The 15,020-nt window shown below is 40.3% G+C and overlaps 1 protein-coding gene across 3 annotated transcripts in view; it reads left to right on the top strand.

Moving 5' to 3' along the window:
* Positions 1–283: 283 nt before the first annotated feature.
* The window catches only part of USF3 (upstream transcription factor family member 3), a 56,600-nt gene continuing 41,863 nt past the window's right edge, over positions 284–15,020 (top strand). For 2 of the 3 annotated variants that reach the window (XM_053220876.1, XM_027060872.2), the window contains exon 1: positions 284–421. The gene's annotated coding sequence lies outside the window, so the exon portion shown is untranslated. The remainder of the gene's footprint in view (positions 422–15,020) is intronic. The other variant, XM_053220875.1, reaches the window with a different exon arrangement.

The following is a 15,020-nucleotide window of genomic DNA, read 5'->3' as shown; positions in this document are numbered from 1 at the left end:
CCAGGTTCTGATTGGCCACCGCGGCAACCTCCCCGGGGCCGGGTTGGTGGGCTGAGTGGCAGGGGCGGGAGCGCGGAGCACCAAGGGTAGGCTGTTCGCTTGCGGAGCGGCGGCCGCGGGAGGGGCGGGGAGGGGCGGGGGGAGGGGGGCTGGGAAAGTTGAGGCCGCGCTGCCGCCGGGTCTCCGGCCTTGAGGGCTCGGGCTCGCTGCGGCGGCGGTGGCCGCAAGAAGAGGCGGCGGGGGCGGGGGGAGAGGAGGGCCTGGGCCCGCGCTCCCCCAGCCCCAGAGGAGCAGGCGGCGGCCGCGGACGGAGAGATTCGCCCGGGCGGTCGGACACCCCTGCCGTACCCGCCTGGGATCATGACCCAGGCGGGGGTCGCCGCCGCCGCTGCCGCCGCGGCCGAGACCGCGCAGCCAGTGGGTGAGTGACTGCGGGAGGGGGCCGCTGACAGCCGGGGCGGGGGGCGGGGGCCGGGGCTGCGGGGGCGGCTCCGGGGGGCGGCTCCGGGCTCTGCTCCACCCACCCCCTCCCGGTCCCGGAGACTAGGGCTGCTTGGAGTGTGTCTCCTTCCTGGGGACCCTGAGTGCGGAGCCCGGTGGGGTGCGAGCGTGGGCGGTGCACCTACCCCTCTTCTCCCCTGTCTCCGGCGCCCCGCGCCCCCTGGTGCTGGGCCGGTGGGGGACTCGCGCTGCGGCCCGGCTCCCAGATGCGCGCGGGGCGAGAGAGGCTCCACGCTGCCCTAGGTGCATAAAGAGCTGGGCATCAAGGTTCACACCGGATGGCCTTTGCCTGCCTCCTTCACCTTTTCCTGTCTCCTTCATCCCCACTTTATTCCTTGTTCTCTGAATTTCTTCGGACCCACTGGTACGACTCCTGAGACTTGCTTGTTAAGTCTCACCCCTACAGTCAGAGAGTTAGGCTTGCGTTTTCATTTCAGAAGCCTTTCTTTTCCTTTCTTAATAGGATCGGCACAAGCATATGGCCAACTCTTGAAATCTGGCTCCATATTTCTGAAATATTTATTTCTGGACTCTTTTTCATGTTTCACATTTTGATCATTGGGTTTTCCAATACTCACTCTCCTCTCCCCGCCCCACGGTTACGTTGGGATATGGCCGTACGAGTTTATTAACTTTGTCTGGAAATAAGAGACTACACAAACCTGTGTGTGTGTGTGTAATCCCAGCTAAGACCTTCCAACTTACGTTCTCATAACATTAAGTAGGTATACTGACCTAACACTACCAAAAATAAGACAGTTGTGGCTAACTTACGTTTGCATCAAGAAGAAGGTTGCTTACCTATAGACAAAGTACAGATTTCTTGAATAAACACTTTGGTGAGTAACATGGAACCTGAAGCATATCGGTACCTTTGCTTTTTCTTTAAAAACAAGTGAGCAAACAAACCAGCCTGCTTTTTGAAGGATCAACAGGCTGCCCTACTCTCTAATCATCTTGTTGATTTTTACCTCTCACCTAGGACACTTGTTCAATGTAGCACAGAGTTACTGTATGGGATACATTTGTTGTTTCCCTTTATTTGTACAGGATTCTGAAGCAAAGTACTTTGTAATCATTGCATGTCTGTAACCAGAAATAGTATAATGTCTCCAGATACTATAAGAATGAATGCTTAATCTGACATTTTGATCTAGTCTAAGTAACATGGCTCTTGTATATGTAGGTATTATATTCTATCTATATTTAAAAGAGGAGTTTTGTAAAATCCAAACATGATTGCAGCCTAGAACATTCTTTAATATGAAAGCACTTCATAGCAGGGATATAAGGGCAGCATAGGTTTGAAATATTTATTTTCTCAATTAGTTGTCTATAGGACATCATGGAAATGTGAACCAGTCATGTAAGAGAAATTGATGGGTTACATTGTCAACAAGGGAAAAGAAACACTAAGGAAACAGAATGTTTAAGGTTAGAAGATAAACTTCAACAGGTAATCAGCTCAGAATTGTTACTTATAAACAGAGACTGAAATCAAACTTAGGTCTTAACCATACCTGTCATCTTTTACTTTTCTAGCCTCAAGTCCAGTCGTTCTGAATCTGGACTGTAGAGTAGAATCACCTTGTATGCTTTTACATTTTCATGTCCATGCCACTCCCTCCAAAGATTCTCATACTTATTTATTTATTTTTTATAAAAAAAATTTTTTTTTACACTTATTTATTTTTGATAGCGAGAGACAGAGCACCAGTGGGGGAGGGGCAGACAGAGAAGGAGACACAGAATCTGAAGCAGGCTCCAGGCTCGGAGCTGCTAGCACAGAGCTCAACACGGGGTTCGAACTTACAAACCACGAGATCATGACCCAAGCCAAAGTCCGACGCTTAACCGACTGAACCCCCCCAGGCGCTCCTTTTTTTTATTTTTTAATGTTTATTTTTGAGAGAGAGACACACACATAGAGTGTGAGCGGGGGAAGGGGAACATAGAGCAGAATCTGAAGCAGGCTCCAGGCTTCATGCTGTCAACACAGAGCCTGACGTGGGGCTCGAACTCAGACTGAGAAATCATGACCTAAGCCAAAGTTGGACACTTAACTGACTAAGCCACCCAGGTACTTTTGATATGGGGTGAGCCCTAGCCAAAAACATAGTTTTTAAAGTTCCCCAGGTGTTTCTATTTAGCAGTCATGGTTGATAACTACTAAGTCTAGAACAATGTCCAAGCTGCTAGGTTTGTGTTCCTGGCTCTGCTGAATCAAGCCTTCACTCATGTGTCCAGTTTTTACCCAGTGCTTCCAAACCTTTGGACCTCCTCATGGTCCCGCAACTCTGTAGTTCAGATCTCTTGCTTTTGTTAATGACATTGGTCATTCTTAGCACGTGGGCAGTCTTCCTTGTGCTCCTCCCCACCGACAATAGTTCTAACTCTACTTTTATAAAGGTTTTCCTAACAGCTCTCTCTAACTCTTAGCGATTGGTTCCCTTTGAACTTTTATGCCACATATTGTTTAAAAGACTCCCTTTATGTTTATACCATATGGTGGTTTAATTGTATATGTGTTTTATTACTCTCAAGCTTAACAGCAAGGAGTACTTTACTTTTTGGCTCTTCTACAGTGATTTGCTAAGACTTGGATTGGTTTGCTTTGGAATCCTTCTGACACTGCTTGCAACCCTAGTTTCAGGTTTGATTCTGTCCCAGATGTTTGTGTTGTGGTAGCTTTCTCTCACCTTAACTTGCATTGAATTCATGTATGGATGTCAGTGTCTTCCATATCTTTTCCTGTGGTCTTCAGTAGGTTGGTTATTTTCTCCTCTGTGGCCCCATAACATCTTGTACTTATTTCTGGGATAATGCTGGTTACATTGCCATAGTATGTGTTTATCTACCTTTTCTACCAGACTGTTCTCTAGAGCCTCCATGTTGAGCAACTCAGTGAGGTATGTTTCATGTTGTATTCTTAATACCATTGCAGCATGGCAAAGTTAGAACCCCCAAACATGGGAAGTGTGTTCTCTTTGTCCTTGTAATTTTTAATTTTTTTATTTTTTAAAGATTTTATTTTAAGTTTTATTTATTTTGAGAGAGAGAGTGCATGCACACAGGTGCGAGCAGGGGAGGGGCAGAGAGAGAGAGAGAGAGAAAGAGAATCCCAAGCAGGCTGCATGCTGCTCAGTCTCATGGTTTGTGAGATCATGACCTGAGCTGAAACCAAGAGTCTGAACTCAACCAACTGAGCTACCCAGACACCCCTAAAGATTTTATTTTTAAGTAATCTCTATACCCAACATTGGGCTTGAACTTACAACTCCAAGATCAAGAGTCACCTGCTCTACCAACTGAGCCAGCCAGGTACCCCTGTCTTTGTAATTTTAGGACCTAACATAGCACTTGTCATTAGTAGGGACTAAATAAATGTTTGCTGAGTAAGTGACTGCCATGTTATATATTATGCAGAGATAGCCTTATACATCTTTAGCATAGTTGATTTGACGTGGGTTGATTTGCTATTAAATATTTTTATGACTTCTGTTATGGATTTGGTAAGGGTTAGTGGAATTTAAGTAATTATGGTTGTGGCAGATCCCTTAAACATGTAATCTTCCTTCCAATATGCATGGGGATGTATACCTTGAGTCTTTTACTCTGAGCTCTAGAGGTTCACTCTTGTTATCCAGAAAATATTTGCAGAACTCTCACTAAGAGAAAAGCTTTTAACTGTCCAGTTGGATAATTTTTCTTTTTCTCATTAAATTTTCCATATGAGTACAATTGCACTACTTCAGAAGGCCAGATCTTTTAATTAGATCAGTAGAGCATGATAAGTTGCTCCTATTAATGTGCTAATACTGTGTTTTAAATTCAGTTCATCAAGTATTTATTGAGTGCTTACCATGTGCCTAATACTCATAGGTGCTAAAGAGAATACAGAAATAGTAAAAAGTGGGGACTCAGCTCTTAAGTTTTTAGACTTACTGGAAGGATTGAGGAACACTGTTTCAAATAATTAAGGGACTGAACATGGTACATTAGATGCAGATTTAAACATAAATACCCCAAATCTAAGATGCAATGATTAATACTATGGAAAATTAAGAAAGACCAGATATTCTTTCAGTAGAATTTATTACTCCCATATACTGAGTACTAATTGTTGAGGATACAAATATGAAAGATGTGGTTTCTACCATTTAGAAGCCTTACAGGCTAGTGAGGAAAACCAGGAAGCATATAAAGTGTATTTCATGTTAAGATATTGTGAAGTATTATGTCAGGATGTTTGGGACTAACCTGTAGGCATCAGAGAAAGTTTCAAAGAGGAGAAGTTAGGAATTTTCAGTTGGAAGATTGATATGAACATTCCAGACGAACTAACAGGTACAAAAGCATGGACATGAGAGGGATCACTTCTTGAGTAAGGAGCTGCAAGTAGATTGGTATCAGTAGAAACTGGTATGTTAAAGAACATGGACTTTGGAGTCAGATACGTGGTTTGCACACTTTTATTACTGGTAGGAATAAAAGACCCTTGCAGGTCTTGTCTGTGTAGGGTAGCAGTAATCTAGTGGTAACTTCACTCTTAGTGTTAATATGGAGAGGTGCCCCAGGATTCTCTGGTTTCCATCTATGCTCCTGTGCCTCCCCTTTTAACTATTGCCTGGCTGTGTGTGGAGCCCCAGATAGCCTTGCCTCACAGTTAATGAAGCCATTATTGTGTCCCCTGGTGAAAGCATCTTCACCTTAGCTACTGTAATTTCTTAAACAGCAGAAGCCACAGGGAAGGGGACAAAGAGAAATTTGTGGTGTAACCATGAGACATACCACTTCTACCTCTACTCTGATTTCTCTTTGGTAATGAGCAATAGAAATTGCCTTTGGCTAACTTAAGCAGAAACTTTATGGATAGATTTATGGGTAGATATTGGCTAAGCTCACAGAAGTGAAGGAAGGCAGAATAATCAAGCCATAGAAAGGCCTGGGTACAGCATCTTCCAGGATCCCATGGGCCCACAGGGCTAACTGAGCCCCAGCGGCCTTTCTCCTTGTGTGGTCTTATAGGTCAGCCCTGTGCCCACACCTCAGAGATAAGCCCATGTTTGATGGTCCTATCAGACCTCAGAAATCAGACAGAGAAGCTCTCCAAAGGAAAAGTAAGCTATTGTTGCCAGAAAGCTAAAAAACAACAGATATTTCCTGCAGTGTTCATTGGATTTGATAGTGTGGAGGTCTTTTGCAAGCAGTTATGAATAAAAGCCAGATAATGGTGAAGAGTGGATGGGAAGTGAGGAAGAAGGGACGGTGAGTATAAACTACTGTTGAAGAAGCCTGATGGTTGGGAGGAAGAAAGAATGAGACCACAGGGAAGGAGTTACAAGATCAGAAAAAAAAAATTTTTTTTGCCTCTTAAATGAAAAGAAAAATTGAATAAGGATATATTTAAGTGGAAAAGCACTAACAGAGGAGGAGAGATTAATAATATACGAGTGAGACGAGATATTACCTAATAAGATTACTAAGAAGTGAGAATGATAGAATCCAGAACAGAGGTAGAGAGCTTAGTGTTAGCTAGAAATGTTAGGGAAGATTTTAGAGAGGAGGACAGAATTGCTTTAAAGGGTTAATAGTATTTGAATAAGCAGAGCAAAGTGGAAAGGTCACTTCAATAGGCAAATAGCATAGATTTAGCAAAATATGAACTAGCTGATAAGGAGCATAGGGAAGAACCTGTCTGTATTGGAGAGAAGGGTAGATGACATGATTAGCTTGATAGCCCTTCTTCTATGTGTATTGTCTTAAGTGGAAAGTGGATAAGTGAGACTGGCCAGTGAAAAGATGGTGTTAGGTAGAGCCATGAAAGCTAGGACCCAAGATTTTGGATTTGATACTGGGAAATAGTACTGTAGATTCTGAAGCAGGAGTACCATAAATTGGAACGATTACTGAGGCACTGGCATATGAAACCTTTGAAGAAGAGGGGAAAGACTGGGAACTGAAAAGACTATTAAGACACATACATGTGGGGCAACTGGGTGGCTCAGTTGCCTGAGTGTCCAACTCTTAATCATAGCTCAGGTCTTGATCTCAGGTTGTGAGTTCAAGCCCTGTGTTGGACATGAAGCCTACTTGAAAAGAAAAGGAAAGAGCCAGACGTGTAAAACAGGGCCTAATCTGAGATTGTAGGAATAAACAGGAGGAGATGAACATTGTGAAAAGAATTGATAGGATTTGGGGAGAAATTTTGAAGATTAATTTTGGGTTTAGAGCCTGGGTAAAGTTTTGATGTCAGTGATAAAAATGGAGAAATTGGAAGTAGGTCTCTTAAGAGGCAAGGCAATTCAACATGTTGTAAAAACCTGTTAATTGGTTTTGAAATGAAATATTCTGAAGAGAACTTGTCTAATCAAAGGTTTGGGACAAGATTTGTCTTGAAAGTTGGCTTTATTATAAGAAATAAATAAACAAATAAAACAAAACATAATGCCTTTTACACGGAAACAGTTTGAAACTTTGTAGAGAGAAAGCAAATAGAAAAAGTAAATAGCATTGAGCCTTGGAAGTCAAAGTGAGAGACAAGGATTCATGTTAGAGAAGGAAAATGCATAATTGGGGAAGAGAAAGACAAATTGGGAGAAAAGGGAGACAACAGCAGCCTCCAATCCTGCAGAGAGAAGAGGGAAGGCAGAGAAAAGATCTCTGGTGTGGGGAAGAGTAGTCCAGACCTCTAAGAAAGCAGTTTTGGTGGGCAGGGACAATCAGAAGACTGCTGCCATGGGTTTAGGAGGGATTGACCAATGCAGGAAAGTGAGAAGCTTCAGAGGAGTAGTAGGAAAGAAATGGAATGTTAGAAAAGGCAGTAAATTTTTGTTTAATAAGTTCCGATTTTGGAAGCAAAAGAGAAAATGGTTAAGGAGGAAATAAAGTGCTAGAGAGAAAGGAATCAAATATAGAGTCCTTCTCCATAGATGGAAGAGTTATCATTGGGAAGTTCTGGAGGGCTGGAAGGATGCATGGGCAGAGTCTGTTATGATATATGTAGGATGCAGTGAAGGAAGTCTTACTGGATGACCTCTGTCTTCCCAGTGAATTAGGGGGGAAATGGAAAAAAGGCAACTATCATGTACTGAGCTCTTGCCATGTACCAGATACATTGTGTGATCCATTAAAGGTATTATCATATAAAATCATAACAGTTCTCCCAGAGGTTGGTGATAGTCTCTTAATTTTAAATGTGAAGATGCCAAGACTTCAAGGAATACTGATTTTATTTTACTGTTTTTAAAGTTTTTAAAATTTATTTATTTTTGAGAGAGAGAGAGCGTGTGTATATGTACGCATGTGCATAAGCATGTGCAAGTGGGAGAGAGGCAGAGAGGGGGAGAGAGAGAATCCCAAGCAGGCTCCATGCTGTCAGCACAGAGCCTGACGTAGGGCTCAATCCCATGGACAGTGAGATCATGACTTATTTTATTTTTTAATGGAGGAACTTTTTTTAAAGTTTATTTCTTTTGAGAGAGAGAAGGAAAGCATGAATGGGGGAAGGGCAGAGAGAGAGAAGGGAGAGAGAGAATCCCAAGCAGGCTCCATATCAACCAGCACAGAGCTGGATGCAGGGCTCCATCTCACAAACCATGAGATCATGACCTGAGCAGAAACCAAGAGTTGGACGCTTAACTGACTGAACCATGCAGGCACCCCTCAGACTTAAAAATAAATAAATAAATAAATAAATAAATAAATAAATAAATAAATAAATAAAAGATTATTTTATTTTATTTTTACAATGTTTGTTTTTGAGAGAGCATAAACAAGGGAGGGGCAGAGAGAGAGGGAGAGAAAGGATCTGAAGCAGGCTCTGCACTGTCAGTGGAGAGCCTGACATGGGGCTCGAGCCCATGAACCCAGAGATCATGACCTGAATGCTAGCCAGATGCTTAACCAACTGAGCCACCCAGACACCCCAGATTTTATTATTATTTTGACTTAAAAATTCTTATTTTAAGTAGGCTTTACCTCAATGCAGAGCCCAACATGGGGTTTGAACTCATGACCCTGAGATCAAGACCTGAGCTGAGGTCAAGAATCTAACACTTAACTGACTGAGCCACCCAGGTGCCCCTTATTATTATTTTTTTAAGTAATCTCTACACCCAGTGTGGGGCTCGAACCTACAACTCCGAGATCAAGAGTCACACACTCACTGACTGAGCCAGCCAGGCACCCCAGGGAATACTTATTTTAAAACCAAGTAGCTAATAAATGTCAGCTTTTTGATTCTAGGTCTGATATCAAAGACTATTGCCATTCTCCTATACCATTCATTCATTAATTTGAGGTGACAGATACATGGGGTGTTAGTGATTATAGTGGCTGTGCTTCAGAATTACTTTTGGGGTCTAAAAAAAATTCCTGCACCCTGCACCAGTCATTCATTCCTTCACCAACATACTTAAAAAAAAAAAAAATTATTTATTTATTTAGAGAAAGTGCGAGTGGGAGAGGGGCAGAGACAGAAGGGAGAGAGAGAGAATCCCAAACAGACTCCACATTGTCAGTGCAGAGCCTGATGTGGGGTTGGAACCTATGAGCTATGAGATCATGACCTGAGCTGAAGTCAGACGTTTAACTGACTGAGCCACCCAGGTGCCCCACCAACATACTTATTACCTACTATGTTATGGTTCTCCAGAGAAAGAGAATGAATAGAATATATATCACAAGAGGAGCCCAAAGCATCATATAGCATCATATGGAGGTGGGAGGGAGGTGAGGGTTTGTGAAAAGGACACAGGAACAAGCCTAAAAGAGTGCCCAGTGGCCAAAGCTCGAATAATTTCGACAATAAAATAACTATAGCATTATATTTTAACCCAAAGGGTAAACTATTTCTTTGAGGCAATACTGATATAAATGAATTATTGAATAAATAAATTGGAGAAGAGACAAATCTTCTTTGCAGAATAATTAAAAAAAATTTTATTTAGATACTCCCTTCTCTAAGAGATGGAGATTAATTCCCCTCTCCTTGAGTATGAGTTAGACTTAGTACCCACTTCCAAAGACTAGAGTATGGAAAGGGAAAAATAGTAACATAGGAGTAATTACTTGAGTCATGTTAACAGGAAATTTGAGGAGGAAAGTTGGTGTGAAAGACTACATCTTTTATGACTTCAGTATGATCTAAGTAATTTAATATAAGGATGTTTTATTTGTATAGTGAAAAAATCTAGTTAAGTAACAGAATTAAAAATAGGAAAGTAAATATACATCTTTATTAACATTGAAAAGCTGGTAAGGGTGTCATCTAAAGATCAAAAACACTGAGGAATTTATGAAAAATGCAAAGCATATGGAATCAGGTTGATGGCAAAACTATACAGTTTGGAGAAATGCAACCCATTACAGACTTAAAGGGGAAACAGTAGGAAAGTGAGTTTTCCCACTGCAATTCTGGAAAATCCCAAAGCTTAGAGACTTTGAAAAGTAGGAGGGGCTTGAGGTTGGTTGTCTTAGTCCATTCAAGCTGCTATAGCAAAATATAGACTGGGTGGCTTATAAACAACAGAAATTTATTTCTCACAGTTTTGGAGGCTGAAGTCCAAATCATGGTGCCAGCATAGTTGGATTCTTCCAGGTTGTGTTCTCCTACTTCATGCTGTAACCCCTCACATGGGGGAAGGGGTAAGCAAGCTCTCTGGGACAGCTTTTATAAGGGCACTAATCCCATTCATCAAGGCTTTGCCCTCTTGACCTAATCATTTCCCAGAGGTCCTACCTCCTAATACCGTCACCTTGGGATTTAGGATTTCAACATAAGAATTTTGGGGGGACACATTCAGACCATTGCAGTGGTCAAAGGTAATTAATTAGCAGACTTCAGAACAGCTGTAACGGGACCAATTACAATACCTAATTACAGTTTTTCCTCACAGGCTAAAGTAGTAGAACATATTTATATAAATTGAGGACATCTCCATCCTGGGCTTTAGGACCAGAGAGAGAATCAGCGCTATATTTTAGAGAACTTCCAGTTGTCACTGTGAATGTAGAGCTCCTTCCTTCAGAAGCCACCCATCTAGCTGTTCACCTCCTCCATCCATGTATGATACTTTTGATGGCCAGAACTTTTATGATTAGCATGCACATTCATGGCAGGGAGAAGAGTGATTTTTCACATATATTAAAGCATTAGTGGTAAAAACACATTAAAATCACCTAGGGAGCTTTCTTTAAAAGGATAATTTCTACAGTGCATCCAGAATTGAAAACTACTATGCTGGGGAAAACAACTTTATCTGCCAATTCGCTTAACGAATTCTCACTAAACATTTAAGGAAAACCAATAGGATGAAAGAGTGACAACAAGCCGAACAAAAAGAGGAATTGATTTTTGAGAAAACAAATTGAATGTAATGGACAAAAGAATTTGTTAAAAAAAAATTCTAAAAAATTTGAGAGCATGTGATTTCCATAAAATAGCAATGGGTGCTATGAAAAAGAACAAGAAAGTTTTTGGAAATTAGAAACATGTTTTCTGAAATACAAACTTCAACAGCAGGCTGAATAGCAACATGGTTGTAGTATATGACTAATGAACTAGATAATCAAACCAAGGAATTCTTCTAAAATATGGTATGGGGCACCTGGGTGGCTCAATCTCTTGAGTGTCAACTTTGGCTCAGGTCATGATCTCACGGTTCATGAGTTTGGGCCCCACATGGGGCTCGCTGCTGTCAGCCTGTCAGCACAGAGTCCACTTTGGATCTTCTGTCCCTCTCTCTCTGCCCCTCCCCTGCTTGCACTCTCCCCAAAATAAAGAAAATATATTTTAAAAATATGATACAAAAAGACAAGAAAATTATGAGTTGTTGGACATGCAGGATAAATCAAGGAGGAGAACTAACCACTGGAGCCAAAATTCTACACAATTTCAGTAAGTGTGGCATGGGAGATGGGCAGTGGGCAGTTGGTGGGTAAGAAATAGAGTATTTTAAAACTTCTGTAATGGGGCGCCAAGGTGGCTCAGTCAGTTGAGCATCTGACTGTGGCTCAGATCATGATCTCACAGTCCGTGAGTTCGAGCCCTGCATCAGGCTCTCTTCTGTCAGCACAGAACCCACTTCAGATCCTCTGTCCCCCTCTCTCTCTCTACCCCTCCCCCTCTTGCATGTGTGCTCTCTCTCTCTTATTAAAAAATTAAACATTAAAAAAAACCTTTTGTAATGAGAGGGGAGGAGACCATAGATACTGTTTTTAAGAAGAAGAAAATATATTTAAGTTGTAATATGAAGATAGGTTATCAATAAGCAATTCCTTTCTCTCAGCTTTGCATTTCTTTGTGTGTCACTTTCATCCTCACACTGGCTTCTTTCTTTTGCATGATGTCTGTAATGTCCATATTTGGAATTCTATGCATTCTCTTTAAATTGGAAAAGGAAAGAGGATAGCTACCCATACCGTCAAGGAAAAGTCCTGAAGTTAGCTATATTTGTACCAATCTGAGACCAGTCACTGTGCCCCCAAAAAAGTCATTTGCCGAGACTTGCCAAGGTCCGCCACCGAAGCACAAAGGCTGGTTTAGGGGTACATACCTAAGTGAAAAATCAGGGAGTTCCATGAAGTGGAGAGGAGAAAATATCAAATGTCCACTGTAGTGTGTTTCTTAGAATTGCTAGGGAAATTCATAAATTGAACGGATGAAAGAGGAAAAAAGGTGTTGAGGAAAATAAGAAACAAAAAAATCAGGCAAGGAAAAGTAAAAAAGCATAGGTGGGACGAGAGAGAAGAGAATATGACCACATGGGACAATATTTACAATAAATGTGACTGGAATAAATCCTCTCTTTTTTTTCTTTTCTTTTTTTTTTTAAGGCTCTTAGTTGTGTAGAACCAAATCTCCAGATTTGTGTTATGTCAGACAAATATAAAACAAAATAATGTAGACAGTTTAAAAATAAAATACACATGTACATGCCCCAGGCAATTGTTGAATATAAGAAAATTCATACATAGTAATTTGTTACCAAAGTTTATTTCAAAGAGCAAACATTTTCTTTTAAAGATACTTATATAATGTTATACCTAAGTAGGTAATAATATATTCTTCTTAAATACTCATTTAAAAAAAGTAGGGAGGGGTGACTGGGTGGCTTCATCTGTTGAGCATCCAACTTTGGCTCAGGTTACATGATCACGGTTCATGAAGTTTGAACTCCACATTGGACTTGCTGCCATCAGCGTGGAGCCTGCTTCGGATCCTCTGTTCCCTTCTCTCTGTCCCTCGCCCGCTTGCACTCTCTATCTCAAAAATAAATAAACATTAAAAAAGGTAATAAAAACTTTTTGAAAGGAGGGGCGTGACACCTGGCTGACTCATTTGTTAGAGTGTGCAGCTCTTGATTGCTGGGTTGTGAGTTTGAACCCCATGTTGGGTGTAGAAATTACTTAAAAAACAAATACTCATGTAACACTTAATAAAAATATATCATGTAGGAGGGCTATAAAAAAGCTCAAATTCTAAAAATTTGACACTTCAAAAAATTTTTATTTTTAACATTTTTTAAAATATTTATTTATTTTTGAGAGAGAGAGAGAGTACATGAGCTGAGGAGGGACAGGGAGAGACAGACAGAATCTGAAGCAGGCTCCAAGCTCTGAACTGTCAGCACAGAGCCTCACGCTGGGTCTGACTGAGATCATGATCTGAGCCGAAGTCAGACACCTAGCCGACTGAACCACCCAGGCGCCGCCCCCCCCTTCCCCCCGCCGCAAATTTTATTTATTTAAGTAATCTCTACACCCAACGTGGGGCTCAAACTCACAACCCCCAAAGAAGATCAAGAGTTGCATGCTTCACCGACTGAGCCAGCCAGGCTCCCCTAAAAATCAGATACTATTTATTGCCAGTCGTAATGCAGGGAAACAGCACGTGTGCGTGCACACACACACACACGCACACACACACACACACACACACACACACACACACACACAGAAATTAACAAAATGGGAACCAAAAAAGAAATATAATTACTTGGAAAGTTTTTTGTTTCCACTCAAGTTAGAGGAAATAAAAGTTGAAATTACAAGGAAGAAAAAGTCAAGATAATGAAAAGCTAATCACAGAAAAAGAAATATAAATGATTCATAACATATGAAAGGGTATTCAGCCTCATGAGTTATCAAGGAGATGCAAGTTAAGCAATAAGATACCTTTTGCCTTTTGGACTGAGAAAAGCTTAAAAGATGTTGATTGCAGCCTTTTTTTCCAGGATTGTTTTTAATAGCAAAAATAGTAAAAGGGAAAGAAAGAAAAAATGAGTATTGATCAATGGGGAACAGCTAAATAAATTATGGCTCCATGCTGCATAACACTATGTAGGTATTAAAAGAATAAGGTAAATTAATATGTACTTACCTGGAAAGATGTTCATAATGAATTTCTAGGTAAAAAGAAAGCATGTTTCAGAGTGACAGCATGATTTCATTTTTATAAAAAATTTATGTGCATATAATATAAATATACATTATATATATCATATATATAATATTATATACATATTATAATATGTATATTATATGTATTTATATGTATATATGTGTATGTATGTATACATATATATGTATATATGTATGTATATTATAATATGTATATATATATACATATATATATATATATGTATATATAATAACTCTGTAGAAAGATAAAGAAAATTGGTGTCAAATTGATTCCCAACTAGGGGAGAATAAAACTGAATAGGTGATAGTGGGTACTCTAATTTTTCTCCCCCCCAAAAAGGGATGTAGTTATAGATAATTACTTTCTTGGTTTTCAGTATAGTATTTATTTTTTATTTTTTTAAATTTAATTTTAGAGCACATGAGTGGGAGAGAGGGGCAGAGAGAAAAAGAGAATCTTAAGCAGCCTCCATGTTCAGCCCCGAACCCAATGTGGGGCTTTGATCCCACGACCCTGGGGTCATGACCTGAACTGAAGTCAGGAGTCTGACGCTTAACTGACTGAGTTACCCAGGCACCCCTCAGTATAGTAATTTAAGAAATAATTTAAAATTTAACTGAAACTACATATTATTTAGGAATCAATGACTATTGAAAATACCACATATTAAAATCTATGGGCTGTCCTTGAGGAAATATTATAGTCTTAAATACATTTATTAGGAAGACTGAAAAGCTAATTCATATTGTAGAAGAAAAAATGCATTCAGGTAGCAAAAGATTAAAATTCTGTATGAGGATATACAGTGAGTATTTCTTGTACCCTTTTCCCCATTCCCCTCTTTGAAGGCGATCCTTCTAGAGAAATTCTGTGCATTTGTCAGCTTACACATTTATGTTCTCCTCATTCCAAAGGATAGGTATTATATATGTTTGTAATATTTTAAGTTAAAAAAATATATATACTTATATAAGTATACACATATGTACATTTATACATATGCATATTTACATGTACATATATACATATGTGCGCGTGTGTGTGTATATATGTATAGTTTGCTAGTGCTGCCATAAAATACCACAGACTTGGT

Source organism: Acinonyx jubatus, chromosome C2 (genome assembly GCF_027475565.1).
Source record: "Acinonyx jubatus isolate Ajub_Pintada_27869175 chromosome C2, VMU_Ajub_asm_v1.0, whole genome shotgun sequence".
Lineage (NCBI taxonomy): Eukaryota > Metazoa > Chordata > Mammalia > Carnivora > Felidae > Acinonyx > Acinonyx jubatus.
The sequence above is the reverse complement of the archived record's forward strand: the minus strand, read 5'-3'. Positions and strand labels throughout refer to the sequence as shown.